General features: G+C 40.4%; 1 long non-coding RNA gene across 1 annotated transcript; it reads left to right on the top strand.

The window, feature by feature from the left end:
• The first annotated feature begins 4,670 nt into the window (after positions 1–4,670).
• Positions 4,671–9,796, top strand: LOC112205382 (uncharacterized). The gene is made up of 4 exons (XR_002939287.1): positions 4,671–4,930; positions 8,319–8,468; positions 8,879–8,960; positions 9,594–9,796. It is a non-coding gene; the product is annotated as an uncharacterized LOC112205382 (long non-coding RNA).
• The last annotated feature ends 2,582 nt before the right edge of the window (positions 9,797–12,378 follow it).

Raw genomic sequence — 12,378 nt, 5'->3', positions numbered from 1 at the left:
TCTTCAGCACTCCCTCCACAGCCTGTTTTCCAATATCTATTCTCAATCCTCATGTGCCATGATCTCCCCTGACAGACACTCTTGGGATGAACAAGTCTGGCTCTCTTGGGCACCCCCTGTTCTTCCCAAATACATGGGTAGGAGGTCAGGGAAGAGCAGTTTCTTTAAATTCATCACAGTATAGTGATTTCATGTTAGTCTCAGTCACGTGCCTCTGTCAGCGTCCCATTCGAGCCCTGTTGACATTAGCAAGTTGAATACTCCTACGGGGAAGTTCCAAACAATGGAAAAAGTCTTCAGAGAAATTGAAGACTGTTTTACTTTTGGCCTGAGCTTGGGTTAGGATGGGCATTCCAGAGAACCCATCCAAGATATCACCTGATCTGATCCTTTTACTCTCAGAGTTCAAAATGTTCCTTGCAGAGGGACCTTGCATTTCAGACTGCTGCCCAAGGAACTTGTTACTACAACAAAAACTCCCAAACCATGGAAACTGTTTGTGTCCGCCAAACCCAAAGCAGAACTGTACACACAGCGTAAAAATCAAGTTGCCTTAATCTTGCATATTTGGCTCAGTTTTTCCTAGCCACATCCTAAAACAAAATGGGTTGAATTACTGGATGAAAAATAAATTCCATCCATGGAACTGTTGCTATTGCCACAGAAAACAAAAGGAAGGTGTCTTTCTGCCATGTCTTGGAAGAGGTGAAGTCATTGTTTTAGGATAAAGGGATCAGACTTAAATTCCTACCACATGCAGAAAAATGGAGTTGGTTGCTTAATTAGACTGCCTATTAAAAGGTTTCTCATTATTTTAAATTGTGTTTTAAAATACTTAAAAATTCAGGAAAACCTTTCTGAAGAAAAATTTGAAAGTGCTATTTAAAGTCTTCAAAATGTATATAATTTTACCCAGTAGTTCCAATTCTAGGAATAATTATGGAAGTGGCTGAAGAATTATCTGCATAGATATTTAATGCTGCATTACTTTCAACAGTGAGTGGGAGAAAAACTGTTAAGATGTTCAACCTAGGAAATTGGCTAAATAAATTACTGTGTAGTAGAAGGGCTCTTTAAAACCTAAATAGCCCTCTGGATTAGCCATAACTCTCCATTCTTTACATAATAAACTTTTGTCTAATGCCCCAGCATGCTGAGTGCTGACAGCCTGTAGGCTGTCTTTCATTAACCCACACATGTTTATTCCCAGTAGTTGAGTTCTATGCTCACCAAGAATCAGGTGTGTTTGTTCCCAAACCTGTTTATGCTGTTATAGTTTTTTATTGTAATTATATAATTTTATTAAATAGTATATACACCAATGGAATTACAAAAGAGAGATTTTTATTTCTCCAAAAAACAGATTGAAATTTTTAGAAAGACTGGATAAAGTTGAGTTGCCAAAAAATAAAAATACTGATTAATTAGGTGATAATGGACAAGAGTAAAATATTAGGGGAGAAAATAGTAATGATGCAGGAGACTCTGTCATTTGTATGAACATGAATGAACCTAGAGGACATTATGCCAAGAGAAATAAGCCAGGCATGGAGAAACAGTTACCATATGACCTCACTTGCATGTGGAATCTAAAAAAAGTAGAAGTAGAGAGTAGAATGGTTCCCAGAGGCTGGGAGTAGAGCGGTAGATGGGGAAGGAAAGACATTTGTCAAAGGGCACCAGTTTCAGTTAGACAGAAACAGAAGGAATACGTTTTGATGACTTATTGCATGGCATGGTGACTAAAGTTAATAATAATACATTTTACATTTCAAAATAGCTAAAAGAGAGGACTTTAAATGTTCTTACCACAAAGAAATGATAGATATTTGAGATGATGACTGTGTTTATTAGCCTGATTTGATCATTCCACAATGTATGCATGTATTGAAACATTACATTGTGCCCATATATATATACAATTATTTTTTGCCAATTAAAAATAAAACTTTTTTTAAAAAAGGAATATTTGCTAACTAAAAAAAAAAAACAACATTCTCTGCACATTGAAGCATAAAAGAAAAAATAAATTCAAAAATTCTCACTTTCTTATTCGCCTGTATTTGCCTTATCTAACAAAACCTCTTATTTCTACTTAAGTCAATTAAATGATTTCACTACTTTTGACAAGAGCTGGTCTAAAGTTTATTCTATGAGAGTCAATCAATAATATAAATACAACCAGAATAAAAATACTGAGAAAACAGCTCTCTTAGATAGAGAGAAACACTTTGGAAGCACCCACTTATGTATCAATAATTTAACTAAATTTGAAGCACAGAGGAGGTACTGCTAAGCCTATTGTGACATAATAATTTCAAATCCTTCTCAGGATCAATTCAATGAAGAACAACACTTTTCAGCCTAATTCTCGTAACTGCAGGCACTCAAAAGTAATAAAGTTATATTTTGGAAACAATATTCTAATAATCAGATATTTTTCTAACTCAGATGATATATCCCAAATTTAATCTAGATTAATGAGGTTTTACTAGGCACTCATGTATCTACCGAAAAATGGGGCACATTCAGATGGTGGCTAATGTCTACTAGAGAGGAAAGTAGTAGATTTCATATTTATTGAGCCCTTAATATTTTCAAGTAACTGTGATGGGTGAACCATTAACTACAAATAGTCCCTTAAAGCAGTAGCCTGGCAGACAAGTGTGAGACATGCATAAAGATAGACGGGGAGGAGAAGGAAGACCTGCTGAATGCAATGTTTAAGGAAGGCAGAAGAGGGAGTGGTAAACTCTGACTCAGGGAATGAAGAAAGGGGAAGGTTTCCAAGAGCAGAGCTGGGGCCAGGGTATCAACAGAAGAAAGCTCATGAGCAATGGTAGACACATAGGAAGAGGGCTTGGCTAGGAGCAGTGAGCAGTTTGCTGAGTTTAGGGTGTGCCGATGTGGGGTGGGGACAGTAAGTGTGTGGGAAACAGAACTGGAGCATCAGGCTGGGGCCCGATCCTGGAGAGACTTAGAGGCCATTCCAGGGAGGTTGGGCTTTATTCTGTACACACTGGCAATCTGCTGACATGTTTTGAGCCAAGGAGTGAGCAGATCTAGGTTTGGGGCACTCTCTTTGGTGATGGTGGATAGGATAATTTGGAGTCGGGAAAACCTGGAGACCAGTGAAAAAATTATGGAATCTATTGTCCCTGGTTGAGACTCTTTTCCCAATTTTCTAGTTTACCTGCTGTCTTCAGAGAGGATTATTAGCATATCAGGGTGTAATTTTTTGAATGAAAGTAGGAAATTAGGTTTATCATTATTTCTTTGTTCCAAAAGCCTGGTTGTTAGAGACTTCTTTTTAGTGTACTTTTCATAATCTAAGAATTTCTAGTGAGATGGTGAAATATGCAAAAAAAAAATGCAATTTGCTCAGCTTATAAATATTGGCTATTTAATTAACATTGTTTGTGACATTGACATATTTTTCTTATATAGATGATGAGAGAAAGTTCTTTGAAAAATTGCATAGCTATTGTTCTTGAGTAAGTTGCTAAGAGCATTTTACCACCAAGAATAGAGCTAAAGAAAATTGGCTTTGCCTTGTCTGAAGAGCATGACTTCTACCTTGGGAACATGTGCACCAAAATGAATACAGCCTCCTCTATGTGTTCATGGGAGGGGATCGTGGTGGGGAGGCGCAGTGATTCTCAGAATGGCCCGTGTAATTTAAACCTAAGTACCAATATCTCTATGTCAGAAGCAAGGAAATAGACCAAAGCATTAAATGACTAGTTTCAAAATATGCACTTAACCAGCTCTAATGCTGAGAGGAAAATCTTCACTTTTATAATTTTTTTGTATATCCAAGTAAATATGTATAACAACTGTCTCCTAAGACATTTCCCCCTTTTGGTTCTAGAGACAAAAAAAATTGTTGTCTATGTTTCTAAACTTTTTTTCAAGGACTTCACACTTTTAAATTCAAGTTGAATACCCCTTATCTGAAATGCTTGGGACCAGAAGTGTTTCAGATTTTGGATACTTTTGGGTTTTCGAATATTTGACTATATATACTGAGATATATCAGGGATGGGACCCAAGTCTGAACAAAAAATTCATTTATGTTTCATATACACCTTATAAACATTGCCTAAAGATAATTTTATAAATATTTTAAATAATCTTAAGCACAAAACAAAGTTTTGACTGTGTTTTGACTGCAACTCATCACACGAGGTGAGGTGTGGAATTTTCTACTTGTGGCACCATGTCAGTGCTCAAAACATTCAGATTTTGGAGGATTTTAGATTTTGGAGTTTGGGATTACAGGTGTTCAACCTTTGTATCAAACACAACCAATTTATTAACAAAGCAGGTACAAAGTACAACACACTTATGCCCCTAACTTTTGAAGAAAAGCAAAAAAGATTAGTAGGTAAAAGTTGTTTTTCTCTTCCACAAATCATCTTTGCTACTCACACACACATATACTTTGCAAGTGTTTCCAAATTTCGGAAAACTTCACATCTCTCGTCTCAAGCTCTAGGTATGTACCTGCCTACCATAGTGTGGTGTCAAAGGGAAGGTGTCTGAGCAAACTTATTGATCTTAACCTTTTCTTCTCCACCTATGGCAGAAGCCACAAATACCTTATGTAAAGGGCTTGCAGCTGTGCCCTGTGAAGGAGCACTCCCTCCAGACTGGGCATGCGTCCTGGCCTCTGTTTGGAATGCTCTCTTTCTGCCTCAGTTTCCTTCCTGATGTATATATATAGACTCAGCCTCTCTGCCCAAGTCTTCTATGATGACAGCTCACTGGGCAGGCAGCGTGGATCTATGTTCCAGTCTCCTCTTGCAGATCAGATACCACCTCTGAGATCCTTCTCTGCTCCTCACTGACCAAACTCAAGGAACAGATCTTCCCTGCCCAGGTCTCCAGGACCCCAACCTACCCACTTCTAGGAGAGAATTCACACAGGGTAAGTTAAGAACACTTATAGCAAGGGATAAATCCTCCCTGGCCCTCGCATGGTGTGCCTTAACATTTAGCCTTAACCACAGGGATACAGAATAGCCCCTTCTGCACAACTGAACTGGAAAATTGGATCCACATATAAAAAAGGAGGTTGTTCTGGCTAACTGATTAGTAAGGCCCCTGTAGCTCGTCCAGTTACATATATTCATGTCCAACTTGTCACACTGTCTGGCTGACTAATTTGGCCTACAGACTCCCCAAACATGAGATTCTAATGACTCACCTAAAGTTTTAATATTCAGAAAACTGGGCCTTCTCCTTGGAAAGTTGTTCCGATGAGCAGGAATGTTAATCTGTGAGTGTAAGTACTGCCTTCACCTCTGGACGTGTCTGTGTGGTATGTGCCAAAGAGACAGAACTCAGCACAGATGGTGACTCCTGAATCATTAACTGCAGGCAGCTGCGTTCCGTGGCAGCACAGCTCCGTGGCAGCACAGGCACCAGGAGCCCACAGATTATCACGATAAACAGTACAAGACCTCTTGCAGGTCATAGGCCATGGAGCACATGTTTAACTTCTTTGGGGAAAAAAATAATTCGCTGGCAAAAAAAAAACCCAGAATATTTGCCAAACACCTCATTTCCTGCTCTATAACCAGATGGTTATGAATCATGTGAAATATCCCTTCCACCTCCATGAACAAATATTCGTGTTATTTACAAACTAGTAGTACATTTGTGACTGCACATACATGCCTAACAAATTTCTAGGCCGTGGAATGTATTTGTCAAGTATATGGGAAAATCTATAACATGAAAATCTTTATCTTCCCAGGCTTTCTGAATAATGTGTATTAAACAGTTGTTGACGACCTAACAAAAATTACTGGGTCTTGGAGTGTGAGACAGATCACTATTTTGGAGAAAGGATATTATATGAAGCAGGAACTACATTTTTTCACTGTGGTTTCACCCTTTTATTTAGAAACAACAATAAACATTTTTGTTACGGCTTTGAAAAGAGAAAATAAATCCCTTTTTGTTATGGCTTTGAAAAGAGAAAATACATGCCTTTTTGGAAGAGAGAAAGAGAAAAGGCAGGAAGGAAGGGAAAGAAGGAAGGGGAGATTGGATGGATTCTTTGCTAGCCAAGGTGCCTAAGAGCTAGAAACAAAAGTAGGAAATACAAACACTGTAGCTTTCTGCACCACAGCTGCCTCCCCTCGCAACAAAGAGCAGGCCCTCGGCCTCCGAGCCTGGGAGAGGGAGCATCACCCTTAGGCACAATCTAGCCCAGAAGGGCCTGGCGCTGTCCTTTTTGGCCTCCTGACAAGAATGTTCACTTACAGATCCCAAGTTATCCTAAGTCCATCTGGCGTGTTCTGAGGATCAAAAACAAATGTGTGGAGCCTCTCCTCCCTCGCACCCGCCTGCACTCTCAGGCTCTGACCTGCTTTCAGGAGCACTCAGGGTGAAGCCCAGACTTGTCCCACAGGGGATTCTCTGGGAGGGAGGCTGGGAGCACATGGCATGCAGTGCCTCTGCCTCCTCACCCACCCTAAGAGGTGGAAGGAAGCAGCCCAGCAGTGCCCCTCAGAGTCAAAGACAGCGTGGCTCGCTCTCACAAGCCCTTCAGCTTGCTGGTCAGTAGTGAGATTTTTTGTTCCTTTCTTATTAGAGTCACAGAGAGTCAGAAGGGAACTCAGAGATGATTTTACAAAGGGAAGAATATTAAGGCTTAGCGAGGTCAGACTACTCACACAGGTCATGGCAAATTAGCGGAAGAGTTGGGATTTCATTTTTAGTGTTTTGCCATCCTATGGATGGGTTTAAATCAGAGGTAATAACTTTGATCCAGCTATTCTTCAAGAGAAAATAAAGCCAGGGCTTTGGGAACAGTAGGAGGTGGGGATGAGGGGAAGGGCAACATCAGGCAGCATTTATGTGACCAAACAGACACCTTTTTGACACAGGTTGGACATGTCAGATAAAATAATCTGCCATCTGCACCAACTTGCTTGACCTGAACGACAAGTTCAAATGCCAAGGTGACTAGAGAAGAGGGAGAGTACAGGAAGCAAGGGAGGGGGAGAGGCTTCTCCTCTTTCTCAGGACAGGAGTCTGGCACCTCATCTTTTTAAGAACAATAGAGCCCCTGTGTAAGCCCCATGTCCCTCAGGAAAGGAGGATCCCAGGAGGTCCCATCCTCTGCAGCCTGCAGCGCCTCTTCCTCATTTCCTCATTGACTCCTGATTCTGGGGGTCCTAGGTGGGCAGGGCTTAGACGTCCAGTTGCATCAACTGTCCCTGCATCCTATCCCTGATTTTACTTCACTACAGGAAGTAGCCAGAGTGCAACAGCAGGCTCTCTGTGTCTGGATTTTATGACAAAAGAGGATTTATAAACAGAACTTGAGGGCCTTCCTGAGAAAGAGAAATTGGCCTCTCTTCAGTCAGGAGCCAGGGAATTATTTGCACGCCAAGCAAATAGCTCCCAAGCTAACAATAAATGGCTCTGGGGCTGTGTCATTCATTGACCCTGGGAATTCACCCAAGGCACCTCTGAAATTTGAAAATAGCTGTTAATTACATTAAATCGTGAGAATTACAGATTTTTCCAAAAGGGATGACTATTAGAAATGTGAGGTGTCAACGGAGGTTTGATGAATAGGCACCACCAGTTTGTTTTCTTCCTATAATCCAAGCCTCTGAAAATGACCTGAGAATTCACACATACGATCTGAGAGTCAGAATTGGCCAATACTGTAGAAAGTGAAGGTAAAACATGTATTCTTCCCACCTCCCTTTAACAGAGTATGTACTACATTAGTCTGGTGTTTGGAACACCTACTGTAGGTTATTCCTTTGGACTTATGCGTTTTTGTACCTAAGAAACTTCTTTCAAAATAAAAATACTCTTGCCAGGGGCAACATATCAGGCTGTTGTAGACTGAATTGTGTCCCCCTAAAATTCATGGAAGTCCTAACCCCCAGTAGCTCCGAATGTGACTGTATCTGAAGACAGGGTCTTTATAGAGGTAATTAGGTTAAAATGAGGTCACTGGGATGGGCCCTAATCCAATATGATTTGTCTCCTTATAAGAGGAAATTGAGACACAGACCTGTTCACAGGGAAGACCGTGTGAAGACACTGGAAGAAGACAGCCATCCACAAAGCAAGGACAGGAGCCTTGGAGGAGAACAATCCTGGGGACTCCTTGATCTTAGACTTCTAGCCTCCAGGATTATTAGAAAATAAATTTCTGTTATTTAAGCTGCCCAGTCTGTGGTACTTTGTTATGGCAGCCCTAGCAAAGTAATTCACAGGCTATTTACACTTGAACATGAATTATTGATAGTAGGAAAAAAAAATGAGCCCTGTAACTTTCCTAGTCTTGAGGAATAGAGACTACAAACAAATCAAGTCTTCTGTGGGAATGCTGGGCCATGGGCTTTGGAATCACCACCAGTGATGGAACCCGAAGTAAGCTACTAAACCTCGACAGGCTCATTCATGAATCACCACCAGTGATGGAACCCCAAGTAAGCTACTAAACCTCAACAGGCTCATCCATGATGTGGGGATTATCATAATATCGACCTTATAAAGCTGCTAGGATTAAACAAAATACATGGAAAGTGTACAGTGCCTAAGACATAGTGAGCACTCCATAAATTGTAGTTATGATAATAGTGAGGGGCTAGGAGAGGAGGCTCTGAGAAAAGAGGACTAGGTAGAAGACAGAGGGGAAAGTCATAAAAACAATGGTGGTCTGCAGAGTTGGGAGCCCTGGATTTTAGCTCCAGCCCTGCACTGATTAGATAATTTTGAGAAGTCACTTTGCCACCCTGATCCTCAGTTTCCTCATCTATACAATGAAAAGGCTAGACTATATACAAAAGACAAAAGGTGAAGAGGAAGCTAAAAACACCTCTTTTTTTTTTTTCTCAAGGTGGTCCTGAAAGGAGGAGGTGCTTTGCTTCTCTTTTTCACAGATGTCAATTACGGATCAACTTCTGAGTCACATAGAAGAGGTAAACACAAGTTTCTTCACTCGCTTTCTTTTTCTTCCACCAAATATCCATCCCTGTAATTGCTACCATGATTGATAAGAGGAACATTTTCCAGGACCACCCTTAGCCATGATCTCAGGCCTCTGGAGTGGCCCCTTCCACCCTTCTCCAGTGATCTTCCTTGGAGTGTCCCCTCCAAACCTTCCCATATCCAGGAAACCTAGATTTCCACACCCCAGGGGAACATCTCACTGGATGCCAGGAGAGCAGAAAAGCATAGATGGGTTGGACCTCACGTTACTCTGAAGGAATATCCTGAGATTTACTCTAGAAATATATTCTCTGCCACATCAGAACTTAAGAGTCTTCATCACAAAAATTATTACATTTATTAGGTGATAATTGATGAGGCTTTGGACAGAGCATGCATTCCTTCAAGCAATCAGCTCTGTGCTTACTTGCTGCCAAGACACTGTGCTAAGTGCTAGGCTGGACAGTTTTTTCCTGGGGGGAAATTCATAGACTATTAGATAGTTAAAAAGAAAAAAAAATCCATCATTTTACCATGCACTTCACATCGAATGAGCCATGGCATATTTCTGTTAAATATGATATAAACCGTCATGGAAATAATTAAACATCTTCACTTTCCAGCACCATCAATTGGCCATTTCTCACCTGATCACTGAGGATATAAAGTGCTTTTCCAGACTCCAGGACTCGGTTCATTGCTAGTATCAGGACGCCTCTCATGTATGGGAAGCCAGAAACATCCCAGGAGCCTCACTGACTGCTTGGGCACAGCCCTCTGAGCAGACCTATGAAGAAACAGAAGGATTTGTGCCTTTTAGGTATCTCTGGTCAAAACAAGTATTTGAAGTTCTGATTCTGCTATTATCTGGCACCTCCACTTGGCCCATTGCTGGAAATATTAGGACTAGAAAACATCAAGATCAGGCACTGAACAGGCAAATCTCCACTGAGTGGTTCTGATGTGGAAATAGCTGATGAAGACTGGTTATGGTTATAAAATGGAACACAGTTTTCTAATTACATAGTGTGTGGGTCTCGTGTGTGTGTGTGTGCATGCATGTGTGTGCATGTGTGTGTTCGTGTGTGTGTGTGTGCATGTATATCTAAGGTGCTTCACATTTAGCTCTCAGCTCTCAGAATGAGCCCACATTCTGAGGTAAATCTATGTGTTTGATACCAACCAATTTGAGAGAAACATCTGGTGTCATTTGTTTTTCTAGATTCATTTTTATATCTCCAAGACAGAGACACAACAAAGCTTTACTTAGGGCCAACTTATTCTAAAGTTTTACTGGTATCTAGAAGTAGACACCCATGTCTCTTCCACTTCCTTATTTGAATAAAATTAAGTGGGTCTAGTCCTTACCTTAATTCTCTCTTAAAAATGCTCAAGAAAACCAATTTCAATAGCTGGGCCTAAAACAATATTACAAAACTTGGATGCTAGGATTATAACAAGGATTTTTCCAACCAGCAAGAAACAAAACAAGACTTTCAAACAGTTTTATTATTTTTTATCTTTTTAAAAATTGTATTGGGGTAAAATACACGTAGCATAAAATTTACCATCTTAACCATTTTTAGGCCTACAGTTCAGTGGTACTAAGTACATTCCTATGGTTATACGGCCACTACCACTATCCATCTCCAGAATCTTTTCATCTTCCCAAACTGAAATTCTGCCTCCATTAAACAATAAACTCCCCAGTCTCATCTTTCCCCAGGCCCTGGAAACCACCATTCTATTTTCTGTCTTTATAAATTTCACTACTCTAGACATTTCATATAAAGAGAATCATATAATATGTGTTCTTTTGTGGCTGGCTTATTTCGCAGAGCATAATGTCTTCAAGCTTCATCCATGTCAGAATTACCTTTGTTTTGAGGGTGAATAATATTTCATCATATGTAGATGCCACATATTGTTTATTCACTCATCCCTCAATGGACGCTTGGGTTGCATCCACGTTTTGGCTACTGTGAAAAATGCTGCTATGAATATGGGCGTACAAACATCTCTTTGAGACCCTGCTTTCAATTCTTTTGGGTATATACCCAAAAGGTGAATTGGTGGATCATACAGTATTTCTACCTTTAATTTTTTGAGGACTCACCATAGGGTTTTCCATAGCAGTTACATCATTTTACAATCCTACCAATAAATGGTACACAAAGGTTCCAATTTTTTCACATCCTTGCCAACACTTGTTATTTTATGTTTTTAGGCTAGCCATCCTAATGGGCATGAGGCCTTCCAAACAGTTTTATGATCGACTAAGTTAACCAAGTAAACCAGATCAATGATGAGCCATAACATCAATGACCAAAAGAAAAGGGGATGGAAGACACTCAGAAAGTTCCACCCCAGCCCTTACAACATTGTTTGAATGGAGAGTAGAAGGGGACAAGCTCCCATTTCACAAGGTAAAGTTTATAGATTACCTAGATGTCTTTCATTGCCACTTGTTCTAGGTCACACACACAAAACCTAACTCAGCAGTCTCAAGTATATCAGGAGGAAAATGATGCAAGTCTCAGTGAGAGAGAGAGAAATAGTGAGAGAAAGAGTGAAAAGGAGGAGGAGGAAAAGGAGAAAAGGAAGGAAGAGAGGGAATAGGAAAGGAAAGGCAAGGAAAGCTTTCACGTAGCAAATGAAACAGAATGAAAAGACAAACTACAGAATAGGAGAAAATATTTGCAAACCATATATCTGATAAGGGATTACTGTAATATCCAAAGTGTATAAGGAATTTCTACAACTGAATAGCAAAAAATAAAATAAAATAATAACAAATAACCCTACTAAAAATGGGCAAAAGACTTGAATAGACATTCTCCAAAGAAGACATGCAAATGGTCAACAGTTATATAAAAAGATGCTTGACTGGGCGCAGTGGCTCGTGCCTGTAATCCCAGCACTTTGGGAGGCCGAGGTGGGTGGATCAACTGAGGTCAGGAGTTCGAGACCAGGCTGGCCAACGTGGTGAAACCCCATCTCTACTAAAAATACAAAAATTAGCCGGGCGTGGTGGCAGGCATCTGTAGTCCCATTTACTCAGGAGGCTGAAGCAAGAGAATCACTAGAATCTGGGAGGTGGAGGTTGCAGTGGGCCAAGATCGTGCCACTGCACTCCAGCCTGGGCAACAAGAGCAAGACTCCATCTCAAAAAACAAACAAGCAAACAAAAGATGCTCAACATCATTAATCATGAGGGATATGGAAATCAAAACCGCAATGAGACATCACCTCATTAGAGTGTTAGGATGTCTATTAGAGAAAAGAAGATAACACACGCTGGTGAGAATGTAAAGAAACTGGAATTCTTCTGCATTGTTGGTAGGAGTGTAAGTGGTACAACCACTAGGGAAAGCAGAAAGAAGGGTCCTTAAAAAATTGAAAATAGAA

Source organism: Pan troglodytes, chromosome 15 (genome assembly GCF_028858775.2).
Source record: "Pan troglodytes isolate AG18354 chromosome 15, NHGRI_mPanTro3-v2.0_pri, whole genome shotgun sequence".
NCBI classification, from domain to species: Eukaryota; Metazoa; Chordata; class Mammalia; order Primates; family Hominidae; genus Pan; species Pan troglodytes.
This window is presented reverse-complemented; position numbering and strand designations above follow the sequence as displayed.